A 17,059-nucleotide genomic window follows, 5' to 3' on the forward strand; every position below is an offset into this window, starting at 1 on the left:
CTGCCCTGGCCAGAATAAGCAAGCTATGGAGCTGAAACTTTAGGATGTGATTTAGTAATATCTTTGCTGCTTAGGGCACAACTTTCAGAATCAAGGCCTAAGTAGTTTCAAAGAAATTACAAAATGAATGGCAACACAACAAGACTTGTAAAAATGAAACCGAACTTAGACCGGGGTTAGGTTGACTCTTATTTGGGTCAAATTAAGTTTTTTTCTCATTATTTTAGCTTGTTTTGACCTTAAATCATCAGCAATACAATATTCTAAATGAATTAGAGTGATTTGAGCACATTCAAATTTTTCACTATATTGACCCAAAATGTAGTGTAAATAGAGACAAGACCACAATTGATTTTTTAAGCCTTTTAGCAGTTAAATTGTCAATGTTTGACCGCGACGCATCAAAGAACGCGTGGTGTTGTGAATCTGAAATTTAGATTATGTTATTCCGGACAGTCGGGCAAGTAAATGGTGAAAAATAAAATGGTGATTGACCACGGAAATTTTTTTTTAATCGACAAATTAGACAGACTTTGATATTTCCACTCTTTTCAGCCAACTGGCAGAAAAAACTCAAAACACGCCCCCTATTACCCAATTAGCAAAATTCGAAATTAATTTTTTCATCAAATAATTTCTTTATATCTGTAGACTTGCCACAACAAATATTTTTTCAATACCTCTCCAAATATGTACTTGAGAGTAAAAAACATGCACTCGTCTAATAGATAGGCCTGGACCCTCCAACCTATGAATATTCATTAGTGGTCTTGTCTCATGGCAATTTCAAGAAATTGAACACTTAATTTCAGAATACGAAAAGCTTCATCCATCCGCAGGAAATTCTTGAGGCTTTTGAAGTCTGAGGCCATTAACTCTTGAAGGAGGCAGTGATAGGCCCCATCATGCTTTTTCCACAAGTATGGCTTTTGTCAGTTGCGGCGGCGACGGGGGTTAATCACAACTGAAAGAATTGCTGCTGAAGCACCTAGACATGCTTTCTTCCTGTGGTTCTCCATTGTTTTAAAGAAAAAATGAAGAGAAATGACTGATTTTCCCTCCAAATTGCCCTCAAATTCATGCCAAACACGGTCAAACTTAGTCAAACTTGTTTGGCAATGTTTGCCTGTGTTTGATAGTGTGGACGGGTCCCCAAACATTCGCCAACATGATGTTGGCTCATGTTGGCCAACAATTGTTGGCGAATGTTTGCTAGTGTAGACCAGGCTTTAATGGCCTCAGACTTCAAAAGCCTCAAGAATTTCCTGCGGATGGATGAAGCTTTTCGTATTCCGAAATTAAGTGTTCAATTTCTTGAAATTGCCGTTCTCTATCTTTCATTGAGCCTGCCATTTTGTCCCAGTAGCTCCATCACATGATCCAAATATGTTTCCTTATTGGCTGCTGATTGCCCAACACCAACCAACATGTTGTTCAGAAGTAGCATGGCCTAACATAGGCCAACATTGGCCAACAAGTTGGCTGATGTTTTCACTTGTTTTTGGACCCGTCCACACTGGCAAACAATAGCAAACATGCCTCTGCAACAAGGCCCAACACGATGTTGGCCAACATTTGTTGGTTCATGTTGGCTAGTGTAGATCGGGCTTCACTTGCGGGGTAATCAAGCGCCATAGGCGTGACGTCGGAAAAATAGATATCAGCACCAAGACGTCACAGGGTAGATCCTAAATCCAGGAAATGCCTTAATAGTGCATCGTTCCGCGTGGAAAGGGTGGATGAACTCGGGCCAATAGGAGATGGTTACTTGGCAACCGACAACTGGGTAAAATTGCCCTTGATAATGCCAATGGTCATTTAGGCCTATAGTTTGTTTTTTACGCCACACTCAGTGCGCAACCAACAAAGGACTGATTTGGTTCCGAGATTGTGCATGCTTGTGCCAGAACCAAATCGTGTTCAGTGGAAACCTCCCCTCACACTGAACTCGATTCCCACAATGCATGCGCCAGTGTTTTGTCATTTCATGCCACACTGCAACCAAAATAATGCAAAACGTCTCAAAAAATAGTTTACTCATGTCATGATAAAAGAGAAGAACAAGCATATTGGCAGGATAATCCGCCTTGTTCTTTAAGAAATCTTCCTGAAAGCACAACTCATCATGCGGCTGCAAATTCACGAGTAAATGGCGAGAAGTCTCCAAAATAGCGCCACTTGTTTTTAGTAGTGACTACACACTGCACAATGCGCAATTTAGCACTTGCGATTAGACACCTGCAAAGATCAAGGGGCGAGTTCATCACGTTGTGGCTAGACGGCAACGACGAAGATGAACAAAATACTGCTCGCAGGATTCGACCTGAACTAAGATGAAAAGAATATCGTACGCCAGACCGAGTTACTGTTTCATCGAGGTCTACTTCAAAACACATTGTGTAGTTGCATCTGTAGATGGTACATATGTCTACTGATTTGAGCTACAAACTGCGAAATGGGAAACGCACGTTGTAAAATACGATGTCAAGGAGAAAGAAATGCGGCCTCATCCATAACTGCTTTTTGAAAAATGCTTTTATTTTCTATTTCACCCTTGCAATCACTGTAGCAAACGTTTCCATCGGCTATATTTCAGCGAGAAATTCTGTGCTATAGTTGTCACTAAATTGAAAATAAGGTGGCAGAAGGCACATCGATTAGATTTCATAAAATCAGTACAATGGTAGTCATTGTTTCTTCTTACTGCGCTTGTTGTTTGTTTTTTTGTTGTCAAGAATTAGCATGATGGATACAATAGAAAGCCGAGTTCAAACGATACATCATAAAAGATGCATGCACCTTTGTACAATATTACTGATTTCGACTCTTAAAATGTATTGTAGTGAAATCAACTAATTCGGTATTTCCTATATTGCACCAACCGTGAAATAAAGTGCTCTAGCTAGTGTTTCTGTGTAAAAGGTACTTCGGCAAGAATAGGGTCGGACTCGATCAGCATAGAAACAAACCAAAAATAAGTAAGTGGGTTCTACCACTTGTGTTGAGGGCAATGAAATGATGTGCAGCTACCCCGTACCCTTCCGTTCAATTAAACACCGATTTACTTAATTCCCGGACACTTTATCCGACTGACAGATTTTCCTACCAAACAGGAATCTGTCGACCCGGACTCCGTTACACCAGAGTCTTTCAAATAAAGAAGAATTCCCCATTCATTGATTTATCTGTCCTCTGGAGAAGTGTCGTGAACTGTAGAGGGTCGTAGCCAGCTTTCTGGTCTTGGCCAAGACCAGGGAGCCTTTTGTCCTTTGGGGTTACCTAAATGCGGAAATCCTGATCTTTGGCCCTAAAATTAAGTTGAAGAAAAACCAAACTTTGAAGAAATCAGCCAGGGAGTTCTGGCACAGCAGCTAAGAAGGAGTGTGGTATTTTCTTATGAAAAAGAGTTTGGTTTGACCAACGGGTTCTTGTTATTTTTACAGGTTATAAGTCTTCGAATACATTCTTTCAGTTAAAAAGCAACGTTCTAACCCCTCACACCGAACGACAGCACCGCCCTCATCTCCCGTTGGCAGATTGGTGTCATGGAAGTAACGTCGAGGATGATTCGAAAGTATACTGTCCAACTCAAACATTCATCCTTTTGCTTGTATATCATTGTCTTCAACGTACATGTATAAACAGAAGAAGGGATTTATCTGCAGTTGAAGAAGACGGGATTAGCTGCAGTCGAACATTGACGCTCTACACAGAGGCCAATACCAAATGACAATGACTATACACCATCAAGATTACTGATTAGCCACACTTTCGGGGAAAACTCGTAAATTCTTTGCCGAGAAATCAGAGAGTTACAATAGTCCGAGTGGGTTGAGATGAACGCATGAATTATAGTAACAAGGTTTATTTCGATACCATGGTTGATAAATTAGTCTCAGTCTCTGGTTTGGTCGCGAGACAAGGATCAATAAAAACCAAATTTATATGTATTTGGCAAACTGCTCGCCAAACAGGCATAATTTTTTGCCGTGTTTGGAGAGCTGCTTGCCGAACAGTACTGAAAATCAACCCAGTTGGCAAGCCCGGCAAGCCCGGCTTGCCATAGACCAATATTTTCTCCCCAAAAAGGTTAGGCTGCCAAACAGGTAAAAAATCTACCGTGTTTGGGGAGCCGGCGACACATTAGCCAATCGGAAAGCAGTGACGTCATATTTGATGCGCATAATTAACAATGGCCGATTTCTCGCTCTCGATTCATTTTCTTTTACTAAAATCGTCATCATCAACATCATCATCAATATTAGTCGAAGGTAAATCCTGTTGACTACTAAACTCGTGTTCTTGTCATAAATCGTTGGAGAGGAATATGCACGAGCATGTGATTAACTGATAAGCGTAATAAATGAATTGGGTACATTGCTAAGGTCCTTCGCTATAACTCCATTCTAATATATACTGTTGACCGCTTTGCCATTAAATGATATCGAGCTCTTCGACATCTATAAATATTAATGAGTTCAGCTCTCCATTCAGGGCCAAAAAAAGTCGCTGGTTGGTAAGCCGGGCTTGCCAAATAGTCACTTCCATCAGTCAAACCATGTATGTGGGCAAAGATGGCGTTGGAGATGCATGTAAGTCATCACTGTAATTTCAAGAGGTCACGATCAGATTAGAATTCCTTTGCATTGGGGGTCGTGTGCGGAACCATGCCAATTTAATCAAGTTCGTTTCTCGGCCATTTAGTGTTGGATATATAAAGCAATATCCACCCTCAATCCGTCCGTTTATTAACTGGTTGTGATATTCTTTTTGAAGACTGCTTCTGTGGTAGTGAACTATTCCTCGGCTATCCTTGCAAGACGATTTCCAAATTACCTGCAAGTTGATCAGACAGTGAAACAGTTGTGCGTCATGTGCAGACGCTGTCCCGTCCAAGTCAAACGTCAGTCAAACTAAATCACTAACGACGAACGTGGCGCGATATTGTATCGCCACGTCGTGAGAAGATTGTGCCTAGGTCTCGTTAGGGAGTTTTTCCCAAATGTGCGCGATGATGACGTGCCCCATTAACAGGACATAACATCTAGTTTAAAATGCGTTTCCAAGGTGAATGCATGAGGACAACCCATTTGTGTCGTATATCACTGGAAACGCCCGATTCCCCTGATTCTGCAGGATGTTAAATCGGGCATTTTATTTCTTTAAATAAATCATAAGCGTCGCATTTGCTCCTAGCTCTGTTCACCATCCCAAATGGCAATATTGCCAATTGGGCCGGACAATCACGAAAACCCCCAAATATTATACATTTCTTCCTGAATAATTCTTACAGTAACCATTCTCCCATGAAAGTCTGTTGCTTACGCTACACAAAAATCAAAAAAAAATCGAGGGTCAACCATTGAACTTTTGAGATATGTTGAATTTTGCACAAATCAGCGAAAAATGCACCAACAGGCACTGGACGGCATCAACACGGGGCCGACGCACATCCCAAGTTCAGTGTACCGGCAACAACAGTATAAATGCGTAGTTTCTTGTTAGCCGCCTATTGAGTAGCGCTCTAGGTTTCAGAAACTCCAAAAAAACATGTCTTTGCCAAAACAACTGCTGAATCAACACTGACATACTGTAAGGACCGAGAAATCAATGATTTTAGGAACTACGGTGAGGGGTTGGCCGCGCATGAATAAAAAAAACCCTCCCTAATGAGACCCTATTATGGCCACTTTATAATGGCGTGAATGGCGATATAACGCAGACGTGGCGACACAATATCGCACATCGTTAAATATATATATAAGTTTATACAAGCTTCGAATCCTTTTCTTAAACCACTTCTGCGTCCAAGTGTCTCTCCCGAAATGATAAGCAGAGCACAAAATTTTGCTTGAAAATGCTTTCTTGGATGTCAAAAAAGATAGGAAATTCCAAGTTTTATTCTTTCTGAGAAACCCTGTTTCTTTTTTTGTTTCAGAAAATACAATAAGGGCCTGCATGGGATGGATACCCTATTGGATCGGTTACAGCCCCAGGTACAATTCGTGCCCCTTTGTTTTGTTTTGCTTTAGCTGGGGCTTCTAAACCAAGGGTTAAAGAAGGGTTAGAAGTGTTAGATGTGGCTCAGACGTGTCTCGAACTATAAGGGCCGCCACTCAGTCTGAAGTCTGGCATTCATAACCTCCAACCATTGTGATCATCCAGGCACATTAGAGGGACTTAGATGTTAATCAAATAACGAGAACGCCAGGTGCCTCTCTTTCTCTGGTTGACTTCATCAACACTGTTTCATCCTATCTCTGCCAACAGGCAAAGCGATAACCCCCAACCCCCCCCCCGCCGTCAAAATGTCACCTTTTTTGGTGGCTTTCGGATCAAAGTCTTGACCTCTCTATATCCCTTCGGGGATTTTGCCTGACATTTGTCAGGCATAATCTCTTAAGGGATTTTGCCGAAAACTATGAAGCTATATTGGCCCTGTATAGGATATGAGTGATCGTATAATGGGAAAAGGTTCTTCTTGCTATTTCCATACTGTACCTTATCATTGACCCTGACACCAGTCTGTCGCAGGTCAATACGGAAAGTTGAAAACAGCTTGTAGTTGGCCAGTCCTGCCTTACCAAAGGGCACCCTCCGGTAGGGTTGCTGTGGACTGCCAGTCGCATTGGCGAACGCATAGTCGTCAGTTTGGACACTTAAGATCTAGAGATGTGGATGAAAAATTTACTGTTTGACTCCATGTTTTAACGTAGCTCCTAAGTTTCAAGACAAAAATCTTAAAAAGTGCGAATATTGTTTTAATCATTAAATTTCGCATTCACATTAGTTCTTCACATTTACTCGAACTAACATGACAGACTGTGTCCGCATGGTATAATGCTCCAAGAGAGTGTGAAATATTCCGGGACATGTAGCATGCGGTACAATCTACATGTAACCTACTCAGAAACCTATATTGTCTTGACTTGGAGCTTGTCACTTCAAGTAGAGCATTGTCGCTTGCAAGTGTCCTCCGCTTCTTCCCGTACTGAGCAGATTACTCGCTTTGTGTCAACTTCATTTCTGTCGCAATTGATAATGATATAAGATCCTCAGTATCGGTAGTCCAGCGCAAATGGGCCAAGGTAAAACATTTGTAGAGGGGCCTTTTTGAAACAGCGTCCATCCATCAACTTCAAAGGGCAGCGATATCCCTTAAACAGAATAATTCAACCATGAATCATGATTATAGCACTTTTCTGTTTACTGAGAAATTATGATGGTATACATGTACATACCTCCGGTAGAAATCTAACTTTCTTGAAATCAGAAAAGCCACTTGTCTTCCATATTCTACCTTGAAAGTGTAGCTTCAGTATCTCGGCATAATTCCTGCCATGCAGTGTAATATACTCGTTTCGCACCTTACCAATGCTATGGCAATAAACTGTGACAGGGCGTGGTGGAGTTCCAATGAATATAGCATAGTGCGTGTCACTAAATTCAAATGCTTTTTGTTTTAGCAACTTATCAACGTCTTGACATGAATGCGGTTTTTGGTCGTCCACAGAACCAAATGTTCTATAAAGTGCACGTTTCTCCAGCATTTCAGATACCGGCTGGTACTTATACTTGCCAAGTAAACAAACTGACTTTTGGCTTCCACGTTTTTTTCCTATACTAATGACGTCACACATAGCATCAAGACGGGAACATCTCAAAACACAATCTAATAAACTTCGTGTGACGATTATCAGCACTCCATATGTTCTTGATAAAGCGAAGCCATTGCCCAAGTCACTATTAGGAAAATTTTGGAATGCTGCCGTTTTTATATGGTCAAATTCCATGCCTGAATGGTTTGGTTGCCTGTACAAGCGCTGTGAGATGCATGCAAAATGACACTCGGTGTAAACCAAACTAAAATAAAACTAAATCAGAACTGAAAACGTCGGAGCTGTAGCCCGACGAGCGGCTTGCGCGGAGTATGCATCCATTAAACAAACAAACATACTACAATAAAAAGCCGACCATTCCTTGGTCGGCTCTTTGGTCAGCTGGCGCGAAAGACCTTCCCCGCCACGTGAGTGCACACCGAGATCCGAGTTCACGTCACCCCGCTATTACGACGCAACGTCATAGCGGGGTAATCAAGCGCCATCAGGGTGACGTCAGAAAATAGATATCAGCACCAAGACGTCACAGGGTAGATCCTAAATCCAAGAAATGCCTTACTAGTGCATCGTTCCGCTTGGAAAGGGTTGATGAACTCGTGTCAAATCGGAGTCAACATCGGAAGAGCGCGATAATTCAGTAAGATTTTGAATTTTTCGCTTTTTTGTGCAATTTCTTGATGGAAATTACCTAGTGTGGAATAGGAGGTGGTTACTTGGCAACCGTTAACTTGGTAATATTGTTGTTTTTTACGCCACACTCAGTGCGCAACCAACAAAGGACTGATTTGGTTCCGAGATTGTGCATGCTTGTGCCAGAACCAAATCGTCTTCAGTGGAAACCTCCCCTCACACTGAACTCGATTCCCACAATGCATGCGCCAGTGTTTTGTCATTTCATGCCACACTGCAACCAAAATAATGCAAAACGTCTCAAAAAATAGTTTACTCATGTCATGATAAAAGAAAAGAACAAGCATATTGGCAGGATAATCCGCCTTGTTCTTTAAGAAATCTTCCTGAAAGCACAACTCATCATGCGGACCTGCAAATTCACAAGTAAATAGCGAGAAGTCTCCAAAATAGCGCCACTTGTTTCTAGTAGTGACTACACACTGCTCAATGCACAATTTAGCACTTGCGATTAGATAACTGCAAAGATTAAGGGGCGAGTTCCTCACGTTGTGGCTAGACGGCAACGACGAAGATGAACAAAATACTGCTCGCAGGATTCGACCTGAACCAAGATGACAAGAATATCGTACGCCAGACCGAATTACTGTTTCATCGAGGTCTACTTCAAAACACATTGTGTAGTTGCATCTGTAGATGGTACATGCATCTACTGATTTGAGCTACAAACAGCGAAATGGGAAACGCACGTTGTAAAATACGATGTCAAGGAGAAAGAAATGCGGCCTCATCCATAACTGCTTTTTGAAAAAATGCTTTTATTTTCTATTTCACCCTTGCAATCACTGTAGCAAACGTTTCCATCGGCTATATTTCAGCGAGAAATTCTGTGCTATAGTTGTCACTAAATTGAAAATAACGTGGCAGTAGGCATATCGATTGGATTTCGTAAAATTAGTACAATGGTAGTCATTGTTTCTTCTTACTGCGCTTGTTGTTTGTTTTTTTGTTGTCAAGAATAAGCATTATGGATACAAAAGAAAGCCGAGTTCAATCGATACATCATAAAAGATGCATGCACCTTTGTACAATATTACTGATTTCGACTCTTAAAATGTATTATAGTGAAATCAACTAATTTGGTATTTCCTATATTGCACCAACCGTGAAATAAAGCGCTCTAGCTAGTGTTTCTGTGTAAAAGGTACTTCGGAAAGAATAGGGTCGGACTGGAGCAGCATAGATACAAACCAAAAATAAGTAAGTGGGTTCTTCCAGTTGAGGGCAATGAAATGATGTGCAGCTACCACGTACCCTTCCGTTCAATTAAACACCGATTTACTTAATTCCCGGACACTTTATCCGACTGACAGATTTTCCTACTTAACAGGAATCTGTCGACCCCGACTTCGTTACACCATAGTCTTTCAAATAAAGAAGAATTCCCCATTCATTGATTTATCTGTCCTCTGGAGAAGTGTCGTGAACTGTAGAGGGTCGTAGCCAGCTTTCTGGTCTTGGCCAAGACCAGGGAGCCTTTTGTCCTTTGGGGTTACCTAAATGCGGAAATCCTGATCTTTGGCCCTAAAATTAAGTTGAAGAAAAACCAAACTTTGAAGAAATCAGCCAGGGAGTTCTGGCACAGCAGCTAAGAAGGACTGTGATATTTTCTTACGAAAAAGAGTTTGGTTTGACCAACGGGTTCTTGTTATTTTTACAGGTTATAAGTCTTCGAATACATTCTTTCAGTTAAAAAGCAACGTTCTGACCCCTCACACCGAACGACAGCACCGCCCTCATCTCCCGTTGGCAGATTGGTGCCATGGAAGTAACGTCGAGGATGATTAGAAAGTACTGTCCAACTCAAACATTCATCCTTTTGCTTGTACATTGTATATCATTGTCTTCAACGTACATGTATAAACAGAAGACGGGATTTAGCTGCAGTTGAAGAAGACGGGATTAGCTGCAGTCGAACATTGACGCTCTACAGAGAGGCCAATACCAAATGACAATGACATACACCATCAAGATCACTGACTAGCCACACCTTCGGGGGAAAACTCGTAAATTCTTTGCCGAGAAATCAGAGAGTTACAATAGTCCGAGTGGGTTGAGATGAACGCATGAATTATAGTAACAAGGTTTATTTCGATACCATGGTTGATAAATTAGTCTCAGTCTCTGGTTTGGTCGTGAGACAAGGATCAATAAAAACCAAACTTATATGTATTTGGCAAATTGCTCGCCAAACAGGCATAACTTTTTGCCGTGTTTGGAGAGCTGCTTGCCGAACAGCACTGAAAATCAACCCAGTTGGCAAGCCCGACTTGCCATAGACCAATACTTTCTCCCCAAAAAGGTTAGGCTTGCCAAACAGGTAAAAAATCTATCGTGTTTGGCGAGCCGGCGACACATTAGCCAATCGGAGAGCAGTGACGTCATATTTTAATTAATATGCGCATAATTACAAATGGCCGATTTGTCGCTCTCGATTCATTTTCTTTTACTAAAATCGTCATCATCAACATCATCATCAATATGAGTCGAAGGCAAATCCTGTTGACTACTAAACTCGTGTTCTTGTCATAAATCGTTGGAGAGGAATATGCACTTAACTGATAAGCGTAATAAATGAATTGGGTACATTGCTAAGGTTCTTCGCTATAACTCCAGTCTAATATATACTGTTGACCGCTTTGCCATTGAATGATAACGAGCTCTTCGACATCTATAAATATCAATGAGTTCAGCTCTCCATTCAGGGCCAAAAAAAGTCGCTGGTTGGTAAGCCGGGCTTGCCAAATAGTCACTTCCATCAGTCAAACCATGTATGTGGGCAAAGATGGCGTTGGAGATGCATGTAAGTCATCACTGTAATTTCAAGAGGTCACGATCAGATTAGAATTCCTTTGCATTGGGGGTCGTAGAATCATGCCAATTTTATCAAGTTCGTTTCTCGGCCATTTAGTGTTGGATATATAAAGCAATATCCACCCTCAATCCGTCCGTTTATTAACTGGTTGTGATATTCTTTTTGAAGACTGCTTCTGTGGTAGTGAACTATTCCTCGGCTATCCTTGCAAGACGATTCCCAAATTACCTGAAAGTTGATCAGACAGTGAAACAGTTGTGCGTCATGTGCAGACGCTGTCCCATCCAAGTCAAACCTCAGTCAAACTAAACCACGTGAACCAAATTAACCGCAGTCTTCGTTTCACTTATGGACTTAACGTGACTAACGTGGCGCTATATTCTATCGCCACGTCGTGAGAAGATTGTGCCTAATATGGCCACTTTATAATGGCGTAAATAACGATATAACGCAGACGTGGCGACACAATATCGCACATCGTTAAATATATATATAAGTTTATACAAGCTTCGAATCCTTTTCTTAAACCACTTCTGCGTCCAAGTGTCTCTCCCGAAATGATAAGCAGAGCACAAAATTTTGCTTGAAAATGCTTTCTTGGATGCCAAAAAAGATAGGAAATTCCAAGTTTTCTTCTTTCTGAGAAACCCTGTTTCTTTTTTGTTTCAGAAAATACAATAAGGGCCTGCATGGGATGGATACCCTATTGGATCGGTTACAGCCCCAGGTACAATTCGTGCCCCTTTGTTTTGTTTTGCTTTAGCTGGGGCTTCTAAACCAAGGGTTAAAGAAGGGTTAGAAGTGTTAGATGTGGCTCAGAAGTGTCTCGAACTATAAGGGCCGCCACTCAGTCTGAAGTCTGGCATTCATAACCTCCAACCATTGTGATCATCCAGGCACATTAGAGGGACTTAGATGTTAATCGAATAACGAGAACTCCGGGTGCCTCTCTTTCTCTGGGTGACTTCATCAACACTGTTTCATCCTATCTCTGCCAACAGGCAAAGCGATACCCCCCCCCCCCCCGCCGCCGTCAAAGTGTCACCTTTTTGGTGGCTTTCGGATCAAAGTCTTGACCTCTCTATATGCCTTCGGGGATTTTGCCTGACATTTGTCAGGCATAATCTCTTAAGGGATTTTGCCGAAAACTATGAAGGTAGATTGGCCCTGTATAGGATATGAGTGATCGTATAATGGGAAAAGGTTCTTCTTGCTATTTCCATACTGTACCTTATCACTGACCCTGACACCAGTCTGTCGCAGGTCAATACGGAAAGTTGAAAACAGCTTGTGGTTAGCCAGTCCTGCCTTACCAAAGGGCACCCTCTGGTAGGGTTGCTGTGGACTGCCCGTCGCGTTGGCGAAAGTATAGTCGTCAGTTTGGACACTAAAGATCTAGAGACGTGGATGAAAAGCTACTGTTTGATTCCATTTTTAAGGTAGCTCCTAAGTTTCAAGACAAAAATCTTAAAAAGTGCAAATATTGTTTTAATCATTAAATTTCGCATTCACATTAGTTCTTCACATTTACTCGAACTAACATGACAGACTGTGTCCGCATGGTATAATGCTCCATGAGAGTGTGAAATATTCCGGGACATGTAGCATGCTTCAGAAGGAAATGGTACAATCTACATGTAGCCTACTCAGAAACCTATATTGTCTTGACTTGGAGCTTGTTACTCCAAGTAGAGCATTGTCGCTTGCAAGTGTCCTCCGCTTTTTCCCGTACTGAGCAGATTACTCGCTTTGTGCCAACTTCATTTCTGTCGCAATTGATAATAATATAAGATCCTCAGTATCGGTAGTCAAGCGCAAAGGGGCCAGGGTAAAACATATTGTAGAGGGACCTTTTTGAAACAGCGTCCATCCATCCCTTAAAACAGAATAATTTAACCATGAATCATGATTATAGCACTTTTCTGTTTACTGAGAAATATGATGGTATACATGTACATACCTCCGGTAGAAATCTAACTTTCTTGAAATCAGAAAAGCCACTTGTCTCCCATATTCCACCATTATAGTGTGGCTTCAGTACCTCGGCATAATTCCTGCCATGCAGTGTAATATACTCGTTTCGCACCTTACCAATGCTATGGCAATAAACTGTGACAGGGCGTGGTGGAGTTCCAATGAATATAGCATAGTGCGTGTCACTAGATTCAAATGCTCTTTGTTTTAGCAACTTATCAACGTCTTGACATGAATGCGGTTTTTGGTCGTCCACAGAACCAAATGTTCTATAAAGTGCACGTTTCTCTAGCATTTCAGATACCGGCTGGTACTTATACTTGCCAAGTAAACAAACTGACTTTTGGCTTCCACGTTTTTTTCCTATACTAATGACGTCACATATAGCATCAAGACGGGAACATCTCAAAACACAATCTAATAAACTTCGTGTGACGATTATCAGCACTCCATATGTTCTTGATAAAGCGAAGCCATTGCCCAAGTCACTATTAGGAAATGTTTGGAATGCTGCCGTTTGTATATGGTCAAATACCATGCCTGAATGGTTTGGTTGCCTGTACAAGCGCTGTGCGATGCATGCAAAATGACACTCGGTGTAAACCAAACTAAAATAAAACTAAATCAGAAATGAAAACGTCGGAGCTGTAGCCCGACGAGCGGCTTGCGCGGAGTTTGCATCCATTAAACAAACAAACATACTACATGTACAATAAAAAGCCGACCATTCCTTGGTCGGCTCTTTGGTCAGCTGGCGCGAAAGACCTTCCCCGCCACGTGAGTGCACGCCGAGATCCGAGTTCACGTCACCCCGCTATTACGACGCAATTACGTCATAGCGGGGTAATCAAGCGCCATCAGGGTGACGTCGGAAAAATAGATATCAGCACCAAGACGTCACAGGGTAGATCCTAAATCCAGGAAATGCCTTAATAGTGCACCGTTCCGCGTGAAAAGGGTTGATGAACTCGGGTCAAATCGGAGTCAACATCGGAAGAGCGCGGTAATTCAGTAAGATTTTGAATTTTTCGCTTTTTTGTGCAATTTCTTGATAGAAACTACCTAGTGTAGAATAGGAGGTGGTTACTTGGCAACCGACAACTTGGTAATATTGTTGTTTTTTACGCCACACTCAGTGCGCAACCAACAAAGGACTGATTTGGTTCCGAGATTGTGCATGCTTGTGCCAGAACCAAATCGTGTTCAGTGGAAACCTCCCCTCACACTGAACTCGATTCCCACAATGCATGCGCCAGCGTTTTGTCATTTCATGCCACACTGCAACCAAAATAATGCAAAACGTCTCAAAAAATAGTTTACTCATGTCATGATAAAAGAGAAGAACAAGCATATTGGCAGGATAATCCGCCTTGTTCTTTAAGAAATCTTCCTGAAAGCACAACTCATCATGCGGACCTGCAAATTCACAAGTAAATAGCGAGAAGTCTCCAAAATAGCGCCACTTGTTTCTGGTAGTGACTACACACTGCTCAATGCACAATTTGGCACTTGCGATTAGATAACTGCAAAGATCAAGGGGCGAGTTCATCACGCTGTGGCTAGACGGCAACGACGAAGATGAACAAAATACTGCTCGCAGGATTCGACCTGAACCAAGATAACAAGAATATCGTACGCCAGACCGAATTACTGTTTCATCGAGGTCTACTTCAAAACACATTGTGTAGTTGCATCTGTAGATGGTACATGCATCTACTGATTTGAGCTACAAACTGCGAAATGGGAAACGCACGTTGTAAAATACGATGTCAAGGAGAAAGAAATGCGGCCTCATCCATAACTCCTTTTTGAAAAAATGCTTTTATTTTCTATTTCACCCTTGCAATCACTGTAGCAAACGTTTCCATCGGCAATATTTCAGCCAGAAGTTCTGTGCTATAGTTGTCACTAAATTGAAAATAACGTGGCAGTAGGCATATCGATTGGATTTCATAAAATTAGTACAATGGTAGTCATTGTTTCTTCTTACTGCGCTTGTTGTTTGTTTTTTTGTTATCCAGAATATGAATTAAGCATGATAGATACAATAGAAAGCCGAGTTCAATCGATACATCATAAAAGATACATGCACCTTTGTACAATATTACTGATTTCGACTCTTAAAATGTATTGTAGTGAAATCAACTAATTTGGTATTTCCTATTGCACCAACCGTGAAATAAAGTGTTCCAGCTAAAAAAAGGACTAAAAATAAGCGTGAAGTGAGTTGAATCATACATTTCTTGGATTCTAGATCTTGATTTTCTGATTCTTTTTGAAGATGCTCTAGCCTGCGACGCATCGACCATTACTGTTGAACTGGAGAGGCGTCGTATGGGATCGGAAATATCTTTGAATTACATAGATATTGTATTTTATCGTATTAGGGAACATAAAACCCATTGTTGCACTTGATACAGAACATCATTAGGTTGGATAACGACTTTCTGTGACTAATGTAATACTTTTATATTCGTTTCCTCAAGGTTCATGATGTACTCACTATTATTCCAGTGCTGTGACTTCAAGGCTAGCCATTGCCGTCATGACCGCAGACCGTGCATGCGTGGTGTTATGACCGTTAATGGCCAAAACCTTGTGTACCGTATCACTGGCGAGAAAGGTCATTGTGACGTTGATTATTATTTCTGGTCATCGTGAACATAAATATTGTGTTTACATACGATGTCAACTTTATTGGAGACGAGGTTAATAGCGTTGTCTTAAGTTTCGCGAGTATCCATGGGTTGTAGTTATCATAATCGTGTACCATTCGGCACTTCGAACCGTCATTCCCTTCGCCCTTATTTTGCCGGTATCAAACATATCTTGATCGTGAAGGGCGTCAGGCGGGCAGCTTTCAAACGTTACGAGCTTGGTCACGCCGAGAAACAGCAGGTGCAGAAAATAAAAGCTTGACGAGAATGTTGATGTTGGTATCACTGGCGTTTTTGATATGCTGTTTGCCATATGCGATCTATGAGACGGTATTTGCGGTAACTGGGGGATTTGATTATGGGAGAACGGACCTGTTGCTGGTGGAGGGAATCGCTGCCTGAGGAACTGGTTTGACCACTGAAGCCAACTATGCTCTCAACTTTTACCTTTACGTCCACGGGGGAGGCAACAAGTTCAGATCCGACGAGTGAGCGTGTTCCAGCGTCTTTAGCACCACTTCTTCCTCCGGAAGAGAATTCTATAGTTGGCCTATTTGCCACTTAATTGAAATGACCACTCTCCGCCTTTGTTTTTTTGTTCTTGATGCTTTGATTCCGACCTTAATGTTAAATACCACGTGGCCGTGTGAAGTGTTTTTCGATAATCGGAAGGTCAATTATCCGCTATATATCATATCAAAATCAAATCAAATAGTTATCAAACTATTTCGTTTTGATATCGATTATCTAAAAGTATGTCAAAATTGAATTTCATAATCTTCGGTCGGACACTAATATTTTGTATACCTGTTTAATAAGGGGGTCATTTCGAAAAAAACTATTTATATTTGGACATCAAACACAGCAAGAGTTGTCATGGTTGTGAACTTTCATGTCAATGCGACCCAAGATCGGAAAACAATGTCGATATCGTCTCTGCTCACATACAGGCGAAGCCAGGATTTTGAAGAGGGGAGATCGTTTTCCAAAAAAGGGATCTTCGCGGTCAGTGTAAATGTCCTCTATAGCCGCTGCACGATTTACCCATACCATGAACATTTTCTCGGAATGGGAGGGGGGGGGGTCATTTGAGCGCCCTCCCCCTGCCTACGCCTGCAGCTAGTATAGTGTTTGGACTGAAAAACGCAGTCCTTCCTGACAAACACATGATTACAACCTTGTTCTCTATGAGATGACCACCGGTCACGCACATTAAAGCATATGATATAATCGTCACTAACGATATTGATATACCTTAATTAATCGGGAAATTAGCAGCAGTCAAGCTTCTGGCGTCAAGCACG

General features: G+C 41.6%; 1 long non-coding RNA gene across 1 annotated transcript; it reads right to left on the reverse strand.

Annotated features, from left to right (window-relative positions):
* Positions 1–4,494: 4,494 nt before the first annotated feature.
* Positions 4,495–7,917, reverse strand: LOC135498495 (uncharacterized). The gene is made up of 3 exons (XR_010449076.1): positions 7,242–7,917; positions 6,502–6,666; positions 4,495–4,836 (listed from the first exon to the last, which is right to left on the reverse strand). It is a non-coding gene; the product is annotated as an uncharacterized LOC135498495 (long non-coding RNA).
* Positions 7,918–17,059: the final 9,142 nt, after the last annotated feature.

This window comes from Lineus longissimus, chromosome 1 (assembly GCF_910592395.1).
Source record: "Lineus longissimus chromosome 1, tnLinLong1.2, whole genome shotgun sequence".
In the NCBI taxonomy this organism is placed as follows: domain Eukaryota; kingdom Metazoa; phylum Nemertea; class Pilidiophora; order Heteronemertea; family Lineidae; genus Lineus; species Lineus longissimus.